The following is a 13,246-nucleotide window of genomic DNA, read 5'->3' as shown; positions in this document are numbered from 1 at the left end:
ACAAGCTTATCAAAGGACCTGTAGCCTTGATTTTCTTCTACTTCCTTTCTCAAAGAGTTCCCTGCCTGCATACCCAAACATTTAAGATCTTTTCTATATCTCCTAGTTCCCCAAATTCTGGACATCAGGGGGTGTTTTCATTTGTTTGTTTGTTTGTTTGTGCTTATTTTTGTTTTTCTGTTTCCTTAGCCGGAGTGCAGAGAATAGGTTTATCTCCTCTTGTTTCAATGGGCCTGAGCTCTGCCCATTTGGGGGGTTAAACAGCCTCGAAGCCTGGCTGTTAAGTACAAAGCATAAAAGGAACCAAATCAGGTTAAAAAAATTAAACCTCAGGAAATTATTCTATTCCCTTTCTAGGGCATGTACTTCCAGGTTCACTGAGCCAGTACCTGGGTGTCTGAGAGAAACGTTGCAATTTTAGGTTAAGGAAGAGTGCTTTTAGTTATATGGAAGTTTTTCAACCCTATTAAAAAACCCTCTGCATGGAAGTCAGTCTAAGCAAGAATTTCTTTTGAACTGTTCAATTTCACTTAAAAAGTAAATCAGTCTCCCCAGCAAGTATATAAATTGACCCTAGGATCAAGTTCACTTATCTAGTGGCTACTTTTAATACGATTCTACACAGTCAAGCAACATGGAGAGCATGGCAACTGCTGTTTGTACTGGTGATGTGGGAGTAATATAAACAACTAGTCTGGATGGTCAGGACATCTGAAAGGCCCATAGACAATTACATAATTTAATTCTTTTCATTTTCATCATCTGTGTGAGAGAGGGGATACTGGACAAAGTCTACAAAATTGGCTTTATCCCAGGGTTTCCAAATGTGAGTGATCATAAAAATTACCTGGGAGCTTTGTGAAAACGCTTTCTAACCCTCACTTCATAGACCTGAGTCACTAGTAGGACTTTGAAATATATATAATTTGAAAAGCACTCTGGTTGATTAGTGATCAGCTAGGTTTTTGAGAACCATTGCTTTAATTTCTTTTCTTATATAGTATAAATTATTAAATTAAATTAGGATATAACAAGTTATAACTGAGTATCTATGTGACTAAAATCAGTGGTTTTGCATAATGACCAAAATAAAGTTGGCAAAGTCAGAAAATTTTTACTTCAGTTATTTAAGGATTCATGGCCGTGTATAATGCTATCTTGACTCTGGAAGGCTTTCTCTGCTTAGACTGCTCTCCCCTCCCCCTATTATCCCCTTCACTTGAGTAAATTACTTTATACCCCAATAAAATATCTTTATTGTTATTGTTAGATTGTACAATGAAGTGTATTCATGGCAAAAATTTAAGCACAACATAAAGTAAAAAGAACAAAAAAGTAAACATGATTTCAAACTCTACCATGTTCAGATAACTCCCATTAATTTTGGATCCATCCTTTCATAAAATTCTTTATGTACATATAGAAATGCATAACTCTAAATATATATATTTATATAACTGCTATAGATTGGATTATTGATTAGAAATATTAACTCCCTCTCCTAACCCCACTTCCGCGAGTACAGCTTACTTCCCAATCCCTTGACTTTGTCACTCCCTTTGGCCAAAAAATGACAATGTACCAGTTTCAAGCCTAGGTCTGCTGATGCCTTTCATATCTTCTATTGACCTTTTGAGATTCTGCTATTCCATAAGAAGAGCTTGCCCTAGCCCTCCCACTGATCCCACTTTGTGCAAAACCTCTACTGGTCCAGTCAAGCCCAGCTGTACAAGATCCGATTATTGCTCTATGTCAATGAGAGCAACTCTTTTTTTTTTTTTTTTTTAGTTATTTGAGAGACAGAGCTCGAGAGAGAGTGCAAGCACAAGCGGGGGGAGGGGCAGAGGGAGAAGCAGATGCCCTGCTGAGCAGGGAGCCTGATGTGGGGCTTGATCCCAGGACTCCGGGATCATGACCTGAGGTGAAGGCAGACCCTTAACTGACTGAGCCACCCAGGTACCCTGAGAGTTTGCAACTCTTTGTTACACAATCATATATAGGCAATGAAAAACATTTTTTTAAAATAATAAATTGTACAGTATTATCCATACATGCATGAATACCATATTTTTTCAGATTTTGTTGTTGATTTTTATTTGATTGCTTACTGTATCTCTGCCACTCTCCTTACTATATCCCCTCCTCCAACCCCCACATATCCAATGTTACCAATCTATATTGTATCTTTTATATCTTTTTTCATTTCTGTGTAATTATATACAAATAAATAAACATATAAATAAAGGAAGATTGTCATTGTTTCACAAAAATAGGATAATATTACAACGATGAAGTATCATGAAGGATAAGTGCAGGCACATATATATATGCCCTTATTAAATAAAAATGAAGTCATCGGGGTGGTCCTTAATACAATATGATTGTATCTATATAAGAGAAAATTTGGATACAAACACACAGAGGGAAGACTGTAAGAAGGTATAGGTAGAAGACAGCTATCCACAAGCCCAGGTGAGAGGCCCAGAAAAAAACCCAGCCCTGTCAATATCTTAATTTCAGACTTCTAGACTCCAGAACTGTGAGAAAATAAATTTCATTTGTTTAAGCCGCCTGGTACTTTGCTATGGCAGCCTTAGCAAACTAATATGGATGGATAGGAGAAATCCATTAAAAGACATGGGGAAAAGGGTACTTATACATTGCTGGTGGAAATGGGAATTCTTCTTCTTTTTTTTTTTTTTTTTGAAATGTGCATTCTAACAGCCTTTTTGGAAAGCAATTTAGCTATTAAAAATTTGTTTCTGGTTCTTTTGCCACCACAACAATGCAATTAAAAATATATATCATGCATTTATCCTCACTGAATAAGCCTTTATTTCTATGGACAAATTTCCAAGAGTGGAAATGCTGGCACCAGATCATTAAAAAAAAAAAAGCTTTTCTTTTGGGTTCCCCAGAGTCCTATTGTTCCTACGATTACTCTATAAAATTGCTGCTCTCAAAATATTTCATTTCCTAAAACTCAAGCAGCATATTAAATATGAAAATCACTTAGGAAAATCACTGTCAACAAAATAAAAGGTAGCACAACTCTGTAACAATGTAGTTTGTATTCATTTTCTATTGCTGCATAACAGATTACTACCAATTCAGTGACTTAAAGCAACACACATTTATTATTTCACAGTTTCTGTGGGTCAGGAGACTAGGGATGGCTTGACTGGGTCCTCTGCAAGGCTGAAGTCAAGGTGTTAGCTGTGCTGTGTTCTCATGTGCAGGCTCAACTGCGGGAAAAGCTGCTTCTAAATAAATTTCGACTGTTGTGGTTCTTTGTGGTTGTAAGACAAGCTTCTTACTGGCTGGAAGCTGGAAGCCACCTGTGGTGCCTTGTCATGTAGGTTTCCCCAACCAAGCCATTTCCTTCATCAGCCCAGCAAATAGCCTGTAAAGTGAGTCTGCTAGCAAGACAGAGTCTTATACAACATAATCACAGGAGTCCATCACCTTTGTCATATTCTATTTGTTAGAAGCAAGTCACAAGTCCTGTCTACACTCAAGGGGAGAGGATTACACAAAGATGTGAATACCAATTGACAGAAATCATGAGAGCCATCTTATAATCTGTCTGCCACACAGACTTAAAACCTTCCTTGTCTGTGAGTTAAAACATACACTACCTTTTCTTGGTACTCTACTAATCAGACTTATCTGAAGTCAGTGTGCCTGACTTCCCAAAACAAGTCAGTAAAGATACCTGGTATTTCTTGTTCCTTTCCTGGACTTTCTATTGTTTGATGTTGAGTTCACTGGCTTTGTTGTGATTAAATTCAAATCAGCAAACATTTGTGTTTTTTTTTAAGTATTTATCTATTTGAGAGAGAGAGAGAGAGAAAACACAAGTTGGGGGCAGGGGCAGAGGGAGAGGGAGAAGCAGACTCCTTGCTGAGCAGGGAACATGACATGGGGCTCAATCTCAGAACCCCAGGATCATGACCTGAGCTGAAGGCAGATGCTTAACCAACTAAGCCACCCAGGTACCCCCAAATCAGCAAACACTTGTTAAGTATCTTCTAGGTAATCATTTTTTTCAGAGATTGTGAGAGGTCTGACCACTTCCATTGTTTGAGGTACTATGATACTAAAAATTTGAAGGAATTTCTAATAAGGGTTACAACATTGTTAAATATTTTAAATGGGAATTTTAGAACTAAAAAATACAGTATCTGAAATAAAAAATTCCCTGGATAGCTTTAATAGTGAACCAAAGTTGAGAGTAGAGCAAGTTAGATCAATAGAAATTATGCAATCTGAAAAAACAGAAAGAAAATTTTGAAAAAAAATTAACAGAAACTTAGGAATCTGAGAGACATATCAAAAAGGCTGACATACAGGCAACTGGAATCCCCAAAAAAGAGAAGAGAGAGAATGGGGTAGAAAAAATATGCAAGGAAATTATGGGAACAAAACTTCCCAAATTTGATGAAATATATGTATTTACAGATTCAAGAAGCTTAGCAAACCCCAATAAAAATAAATACAAGGACACCTGGCTGGCTCAGTCTGTAGAGCATGTGACTCTTGATCTCAGGGTCATGAGTTCAAGCCCCATGTTGGGCATGGAGACAACTTAAAAAAATAGGGACATCTGGGTGGCTCAATCAGTTAAGTGTCTGCCTTGGGCTCAGATCATGATCTCTGGGTCCCACATTGGGCTTCCTGCTCAGCTCCCTCTGCCCCTCCCCACCACTCAATCTCTCTCTCTCTCTCTCTCTCAAATAAATAAATAAAATCTTTAAAAAAGATAAATACAAAGAAAACCATGTCTGGACGTATGGTAGTCAAATTGGTAGACAATTTCTGGAATCGTTCCAAATAACTCCAACCCCATGATATTCATGCCCTTGTGCAATCGCTTTCCTTGAGTGCAGGCTGAACCTTGTGACTTGTTTTTGGTGAGTAAAATACAGAAAATTTATGGGCTATAACTTCCATAATTAGATGACAAAATTGTGACTTTTCTCTTGGTAGTTCCCTCTGTCTCTCTCTTTCCCCTGCCATACTTGCTTGCTTACTTTCATTAAACAGACTACCACACTGTGAGATATTCTAGGGAGAGGAACATGTGGCAAGGAACTGAGGGAAACCTCTGGTCAATAGCTCATGAGAAACTGAGGCATCTGGCCAACAGCCCATAAGAAACCGAATCTTGGCAAAACCTTGCACTTGAGCTATGCGTACATTCTTCACAATCAAGCCTGAGAAAACTGTGATTAACCCATAAGAGACCAATACCAGAGCACTGAGAAAGCTGTGTCCAGATTCTGAATTCCTGACCCACAGAAACTGTAAGAGAATAAATGTGTATTATTTTAGCTGTTAAGTTTTAGAGTAATTTGTTACACAGCAATAGATAACTGACATACTGTTGAACCAAAAGTAAAGAGAAAATTGTGAAAGCACCTGGAAGAAATGTTACATATAAGAGGAAAAAATATTCAATGGCTTTGGACTTTTCTTCAAAAGCTATGGGGGCCAGAAAAGAGTGAACGATATTTTTCAAGTCCTTGAAGAATAATACTATCAATTCAGCATGCTGTAACTAGCAAATATATCTTATGAGAATGAAAGAAAACTAAAAAAGTTTTTAAATAAAGGTAAACTAGGAGATTTCATTACTACCAGAAGTGTACTATCAGAAATGTTGAAGGGAATTCATCAAACTACAGGGAAATGACACAAAAGAGGAGCTCAGATCTTCAGGAATGAATTAGAGCCATCAAGAATGGTAAATACTGGATAAGTATATATGACTATTTCTCCTATTTTATTTAAAATAAACATAATTGTTTAAAGCAAAAATTATAGAATTACTTTTGGAGATTATAATGAATGTAGACGTAATACATATGACAACTAAAGCTAAAGGATGGCAGATAGAGGGTTAAATTGTCCTATACAAATGAAGATTTACACATTGTAAGACACAAAACATTAAATCCAAGTATACTGAAAAGTTAATGATGTATATTATAACCTCTGGAGTAAACAACTAGAAATTAGTACTAAAAATCTAATAAATAAAAACAAAATTTTGAAGGAGGTAGAAAGTGAGGAAAGAGCAAAACAAAACAAAAAGGAGTGGAGACAAATAGGAAAAAAATATGAAAAATCAGATTAAATCAAGCCATATCTCTCATTACATTAAATGTTAATGGACTAAATACATCAAAAAAGGAGGGCAGGGAATATCAGAATAGATAATCTGGGGGAAAAAGCAGGACCGAACACAGAGATCCCAAGCCTCATCCAGCATTTCTAGGTGTTTTAGCAGAAAGGTTTTCAAGCTTATTATTTTTTCTGAACCAGAAATCTTGATGTCCTCATTTACTATGGGTTTACTAGAAAGGGGAAGTAGAATGACAACAGCTGATATGCACCAACTAAATGATATCCCTGATTGATGGACAGCCTTCGACAATAAAATAGGAGGAAATAGAGGAGAATGATGTCCTGGGCATCTAGACCAGTTGATGACTTCCAAAAAGGGACATATTGTGCATTCTGTGCATGTGATCTTTAGATTTAAATTATCTTTTTTCCTCCTGTTTCTCCTTTGACAAATTTTCTGAGCACCTTTCTGCCAGGCACTGTGCTATAAATAGAAATAGAGAAAGAAATAAAACAGACATAGTCCCTGTCCTTAAGAAGCAGCCCAAATGGGTAAATAAACATTAAAAAAAAATACTCAAATAACTAGGGGTGTCTGGGTGGCTCAGTGGGTTAAGCATCTGCTTTCGGCTCAGGTCATGCTCTCAGGGTCCTGGGATTGAGCCCCACATTGGGCTCCCTGCTCAGCAGGGAGTCTGCCTCTCCCTCTCTCGCTGCCACTCTCCCACTTGTGCTCTCTCTCTCTCACTCTCTCAAATGCATAAATAATAAAATCTTTTTAAAAATTTTTTAAATACTCAAAAAATTACTTAATAATCCTTGTGACAAGTGTTAAGTAAAATTACCATGAGAGTCAAGCTGCAGATTACTTCAGCAGAGATCCCAAGCCTCATCCATTGGAAACACTCAATTATCTTGGAGAACCAAAAATAAAGCTCAGTTGAGTGGTAACAAACCTCATTCTCCACCCTTTCATCAGTTTTCTGTATTATGCTGATTGTTTTACTAGAAATTTCTGTGTTTTAGAAATCAGTGACTACACATCACCCTGTTCCTATCTGAATAGCCTTTTGCTACAGCATATGTTCCTCACCTGGAATCCAGGAATTATGGGCTGATTGATATAAATGTTGGCCATCCTCTCTATACTTTTAGTGTGTCATAAACCTATGGTACTTCTTATGAAAGAAATAAAATGGCACATATGGATAGTCAGGATCAAGTTCAGAAAAAAGAAAAACTACATAAATTATTTCAACAAAGAGGATTTAATCCAAACAATTGTTAGTCATGTATAGGGAACTGAAAAGGCAAACATGGAAGCCAAGGTATCACAAAGATAGTAGCCTCAGGAAGCAAGTACCAGTCTTAGAACTGTAAGAAGACAGAAAATGAAGACATTGGTATTATTAAAATGTAGAGTCTTGGAGGAGGAGCCCTGAGGAGCTGGTACTTAATCCTCTGAGGAAGCACACTGGTCAGGTAGTGTTATATCTCTGGGTTTCCAGTATTGATATAATGGAAAACTACAAACAGAAACCAAACAGTGCAATCACTTGTCATTGTCAATGTGAGGAATCACTATTGTCAAAGCCTATGGGGGCAGCTGGCAAAGCAAAAACTGTGGTTTGCAGCATCCAACAACACAAAGCAGAGAACAGAATGGTTGGTTTGGGGAATAAACTAGTTCATAAAGGTCACAATGTGACAGAGCCTATCAAAACTGTAGAGATAAAGATAGTAAGAATTTGAGAAGCTGAGCATAGATTGACCAGTTTATTGAAGAGGGGAAATAGGCAAGATAAAGTTAGCCAACTTTATCCAGGGAGTGGCCTTTCTTTCCCACCTGGAGCAGGAGCTGCTAAGAAGGAGTTAAAAATACCTATAGACTGGGGCGCCTGGGTGGCACAGCGGTTAAGCGTCTGCCTTCGGCTCAGGGCGTGATCCCGGCGTTCTGGGATCGAGCCCCACATCAGGCTCCTCCACTATGAGCCTGCTTCTTCCTCTCCCATTCCCCCTGCTTGTGTTCCCTCTCTTGCTGGCTGTCTCTATCTCTGTCAAATAAATAAATACAATCTTTAAAAAAAATACCTATAGACCATCCCTTACTCATTCATATTAGAGTCTTTTTTTAAAAAATTAGGACAATCTCAAATAGGCCCTTACCCCCACCCCCATTTCCCCAACAACATTGTCTAGACTTTCTCCTTATAGACATTACCCTATTTATCTGGTACTTAGACTTCCAGGTACCTCAACTCTGAAACACCTGTGAGCATAATAAAAAAAAACCTAAAGTAAATGCAGCAAAAGCCTGAAGCTACTTTGAAATAGATGTCATTAAAGCCATGCACTTTATCTCTATTCAAACAGAGAATATTTAAATTATTATTACACTTAATACTTATCTGGTTTCCCTTGGCAACTGTGCAGGAGTGGCTGAAAGAAAGGAAGAGGAAAAAAGTTACATCATTCTGGCAGCTTCAAGAAGTTACCATGGAGAAGGTAGATGCGACAAGAAGGAAGACAACATTATCACCACCAAAAACAGAATAACAGCATGCAGTGTGGAAGCACTCAGCCCTACAAACTACACAATTTCAGAAGCATCAGTGAAGGAGAAGATAGCCCAATTGTGAATCAAGACAGTGCAACAGCCTGGCAATATTCAGGATAAAGAGTGGTTAAGTTCTACCTGTATCATCCCTCTGAGGCATGTCATTTTTATGACAGAATAACCATGTGTCTGTTTGCTTACCACTGCATGCTCAGTGCCTAGAACAAGACAAACATTGTCAGTGAATTGTGGATAATCATATTGATGCCAAATCATTAAAAAAAGCTGTTAAAAATTAGTACTAGAAAGGGGAAAATGCAGTGATGTATCAATTGCAGTTGAAGAAGTCACTATTACAATAAGCCACTACCTAAGGGCTGTAGAAAGTAGGAGCAGAGGGAGTTATTTACTTCAAGAACAAAAATGCACTGATGCAGACTACTACCTCGATTCTCAATAAGCAAAAAGTGAGAATTTCATTCAACATTATTTATTTAAGCAAGAACTGTATTTCTCCCTCTCAACTCATCTATTTGGCAGCTTTTGTTTTGGTGCTATTCGAACACTCTTCTATTGGGATGCATGCAGTGGAAAAAATAGATACATAATGGACACTTATATGAGTATGTCACAAGTAAAGAGAACAGAAGAGATGCTTTAAGAAGAACTTGGAAAGCCATTTCTTATTTGGTGTAACCAGAGGATGCTAAAAACTTAAAGAGTCTAAAAGGTAGCAGTTGGAAATGTTATGGATTTTTTAACCTTAAAAGGCTGTAGAGGCTTTAGACTTTTACTTTTTAAGTCTAACATTAAGATTTTTAAGAGAAGCTCTTAAAAAGAACAACTATAAAGCTACATAAAATACAAAAACAAAAAGTCAGTCATTTAAAGATACTGAAAAGCAGCCAAGTAGCCAGGCCAGGAAAGTCAAGATTATAGAGGCAAGGGAAACAAACTGGAATAAACCAGACATTCTCCACCAATTTTCCCCTCAGGGAATTTGCCATTTCCTAACTGGGAGATAGGGACACAGCATAAAACAGTGGTCGACAGCTTTTAGCGATCTGATGAGGACAGAAAGACAAAAATTAGCATTCAAAACAAGTACAGCAGCCAGGACCTCAGAGAGAAGAGAATCACAGAGAAATGAATATAACATTCCACAAAGATTTTGCCTCAAAGAATTTCTCTGAATCCTAAGTCTTTGGGTAATGAGGTAAGGAAGAAGAACCGTAAACAAAAGAAATAAACAACAACAACAAAACCCAAAACAAAACAAACACACACACACCCCCCTCAAATTTTTTAAGGTGTTTAAAAGATATACAGAGATTAAGGCAGTCATATGTGGCTAAACAGACAAAAATAGGAGTTCAGAGCCCAAAATGGAGAAGGAATTCTGGACAATATGTCAGTTTTCAAGTAGAGATTTCTGAATGACTATACCCTAGTTTAAAGGCTACAGCAGCCGGGGCGCCTGGGTGGCGCAGTCGTTAAGCATCTGCCTTCGGCTCAGGGCGTGATCCCGGAGTCCTGGGATCTAGCCCCATGTCAGGCTCCTCTGCTGGGAGCCTGCTTCTTCCTCTCCCACTCCACCTGCTTGTGTTCCCTCTCTCGCAGGCTGTCTCTCTCTGTCAAATAAATAAATAAAATATTAAAATAAATAAATAAATAAAGGCTACAGCAGTAATATACCATCCCTAATAAAGCTTTAAGCCCAGCCTCCAACCATCTCAAAGCCTGCTCTACTTAAATGAGGGCAAGAAGAAAATTTAATCCTCTTTGAAGGAGGATAACATCATCCAATGCCTCAGAAAGTTTCATACACAATGTCCAGTATTAAATAAAAATGTACTGAACCAAATGATTAAAAAGCAAAATAAAAAAGGACAGTAGAAATAGATACTCAGATGAATCTTTTTTTGAAGTTGTCAGTCTTATAAGTTAAAATAACTTAATATATTCAAAAATATCAAGGGAATGATGCAGAAAACAAGTGAAAATATGGAGAATTTTATTAGAGACCTGAAGACATGTAAAAATAAATCAAGTAGAAATCCTAGAAATTAAAAATAAAGTTTCAGAAATGAAGTACTCAATATGTAGGATTTAAAACAAATTAGACACAACAGAAGAGATGATTAGTGAACTGGAAAATAGGTCAAAAGAAATTATACAGATTAAAGCAGATAAAAAGAATGGAAAATAAAGAGAATTATAAAATGGACTCGTAAGGCATGGTAAAACAATCAAAATATGCAATCCCAAAGGAAAGGAGAAAGTGAATGGGCAAAATTGTATTTGAAAAGATACTGTCCGAGAATTTTCCAAAATTGGTGAAAAAACAATAAGCCACCAATCCAAAAAGCTTGAAAAACCTCAAGTAGAACAAATGTAAGGAAAATAATATCTAGACACATCAGAGTAAAATTGTTAAAAATTAAAGAAAAAGGAATAAACCTTAAAGCAGAGGAAAAGGGAGAGATGCATAATTTTACAGGAGTAACAATAAAAACTGATAGCTGACTCCTCAAAAGAAAATATGGAAGTCAGAAGACAATGGAAAAAAAATTTCAAATTTAAGCAAGAAAGTAACAGTCAACCCAGAAAGTTACATCCAGTTAAAATATCTTTCAAAAGTAAAGGTGAAATAAAGACAATTTCAGACACATAAAAACTTGGGGGAATTTAATGCCAGTAGACCTACACCAAAAGTAACACTGAAACAGTTCCTCAGGCAAAGAAACTGATCCCTGATTTAAGCTCAGTAATACAAGGTATAGTGAAAAAAGAAAGGGTAGATATATGGTTAAAACTAAATGAATGTTGACTAAACAATGAAAATATCTTGTTGAGGTTAAAATATATGTAGAATTAAAATACATGGTATTGATAACAAAAATAGATGTGAGAGATAAATAGAATTAACAACACTATTTTTCAAGAATAAATATAAAATAAAAGCATTGGAAATAGCCAGAAATGGGTGGTCTTGAGCTATCTGTTCTGCACGTTTTCTCTTATTTGGGCTAAGGGAAGCCAGGGGAAGGTGCCTGTGGGGCAACTTTGTAGAAATGAGGGAGGGAAAATAAGTCAACCATGAGTCAGATCTTGCTCTCAAGGAATATGCAATGGGGTGTGGTATGTGGCTCTTTCTTTGGGCACCCTGAAGAAATCACTCATGTTCCATGAAAAGGCCAGCTTTTGGACACCCGTGAACAGAGGGCATGAAGCACAGCCAGTTCACATCACCAGAGAAGCAGTGACAACAGAAGACAGGAATCTCATCCAGCACTGGTCCTCCCCTCCTCACCCAGGGGGGAGGGCAGTTGATATAACACAAATGGGGGATTATTAGGAAAAAAAAGAAAAATGTTTTCATCTTGAGAATAGTAACCAGTTTAGTTATCCATTGCTATATAACAAATCACCCCAAGACAGTAGTTTAAAATAATAATGATTATTTCTCATGACTCTACAGGTCAACTGGGCTGTTCTACTCTACATAGCGTCCAATGAGGGCACACATTGTTGCATTCAGCAGGGGCTTGGCCTGGTGCCTCAGTTCTCCTCCAGGTGGTATTTCATCCTGCAGGGTCTGTTCATGTGACCTTACTTTCCAACAAGACAGTCTGAACTTCATCACAGCATCACAGCTGTGAGGGAGCCCAAGATGTAAAGCATCTGTGAAGCCTCTGCCTACATCATGCTTACAAATTTCCCATTGGCCAAAGCAAGTCACAGGGCAAAGCCTAGGGTCAGTGTGGGAGGGGGTTGTACAAGGACTCAAATACCAGGAAATATGGTTAACTACAGGCTACCAGTGTCACAGTCTACCACAATAACTAACATTGTTTGAGCACTTCCCAAGTGCTAGGCACTGTATTAAGCACTTTACATATAGTAACTCTGTTTAAACCTCACAACAACCTCCATGAGGCAATGTTCCCTTTATAAAGAAAAGAAGTTGAAGCCCAGAGAGTTTAAGCAATTTGTCTTAGTCATACAGCTGGTAAGTGGTGAAACCATTAAATCTGATCTCAGTGCCCCCAAGCTTAATCATTTCACTTTACCTACCGTCCCAAAAGCTGAGACTCCTTAATAAACTCATAATGTTTATTATGTATTCTTATTGTTTTCCTCCCTGCCCCTTTCCTTTATTTTGATGAATTGCCTGTTTTCACTGTTCTCTTTACTCCTTCTGGCAATATTGAGTTTAACAAAAAACTCTCTAATAGTTTCTTTTAAACCTTTATAAGCATTTGTATTTATATTTCTCTGTTAATACGAAATTCAAAAATAACTTTGTCTCTCACCTGTTCTCTGAAGAGACCCTTAGTTCATTTTTATAAGGAAAAAAAATCATATATTTCATATTAACAAGTGATAACCCTAAGTAAAGGATAATCAGGGATATGGCTTTTCTATTTAAAGAGTCCTTTTTAGGGTCCTGGGTGGCTCGGTTGGTTAAGCATGCGACTCTTGGTTTTGGCTCAGGTCATGATCTCAGGGTTGTGAGATTGAGCCCTGCACTGGCTCTGTGTTAAGCATGGAGTCTGC

At 37.5% G+C, this 13,246-nt stretch overlaps 1 pseudogene; it reads right to left on the bottom strand.

The window, feature by feature from the left end:
- Window positions 1-13,246, bottom strand: part of LOC130544208 (dnaJ homolog subfamily C member 2-like) — a 57,078-nt pseudogene that overhangs the window by 12,860 nt on the left and 30,972 nt on the right.

This window comes from Ursus arctos, unplaced genomic scaffold (genome assembly GCF_023065955.2).
Source record: "Ursus arctos isolate Adak ecotype North America unplaced genomic scaffold, UrsArc2.0 scaffold_2, whole genome shotgun sequence".
Taxonomy (NCBI): domain Eukaryota; kingdom Metazoa; phylum Chordata; class Mammalia; order Carnivora; family Ursidae; genus Ursus; species Ursus arctos.
This window is presented reverse-complemented; position numbering and strand designations above follow the sequence as displayed.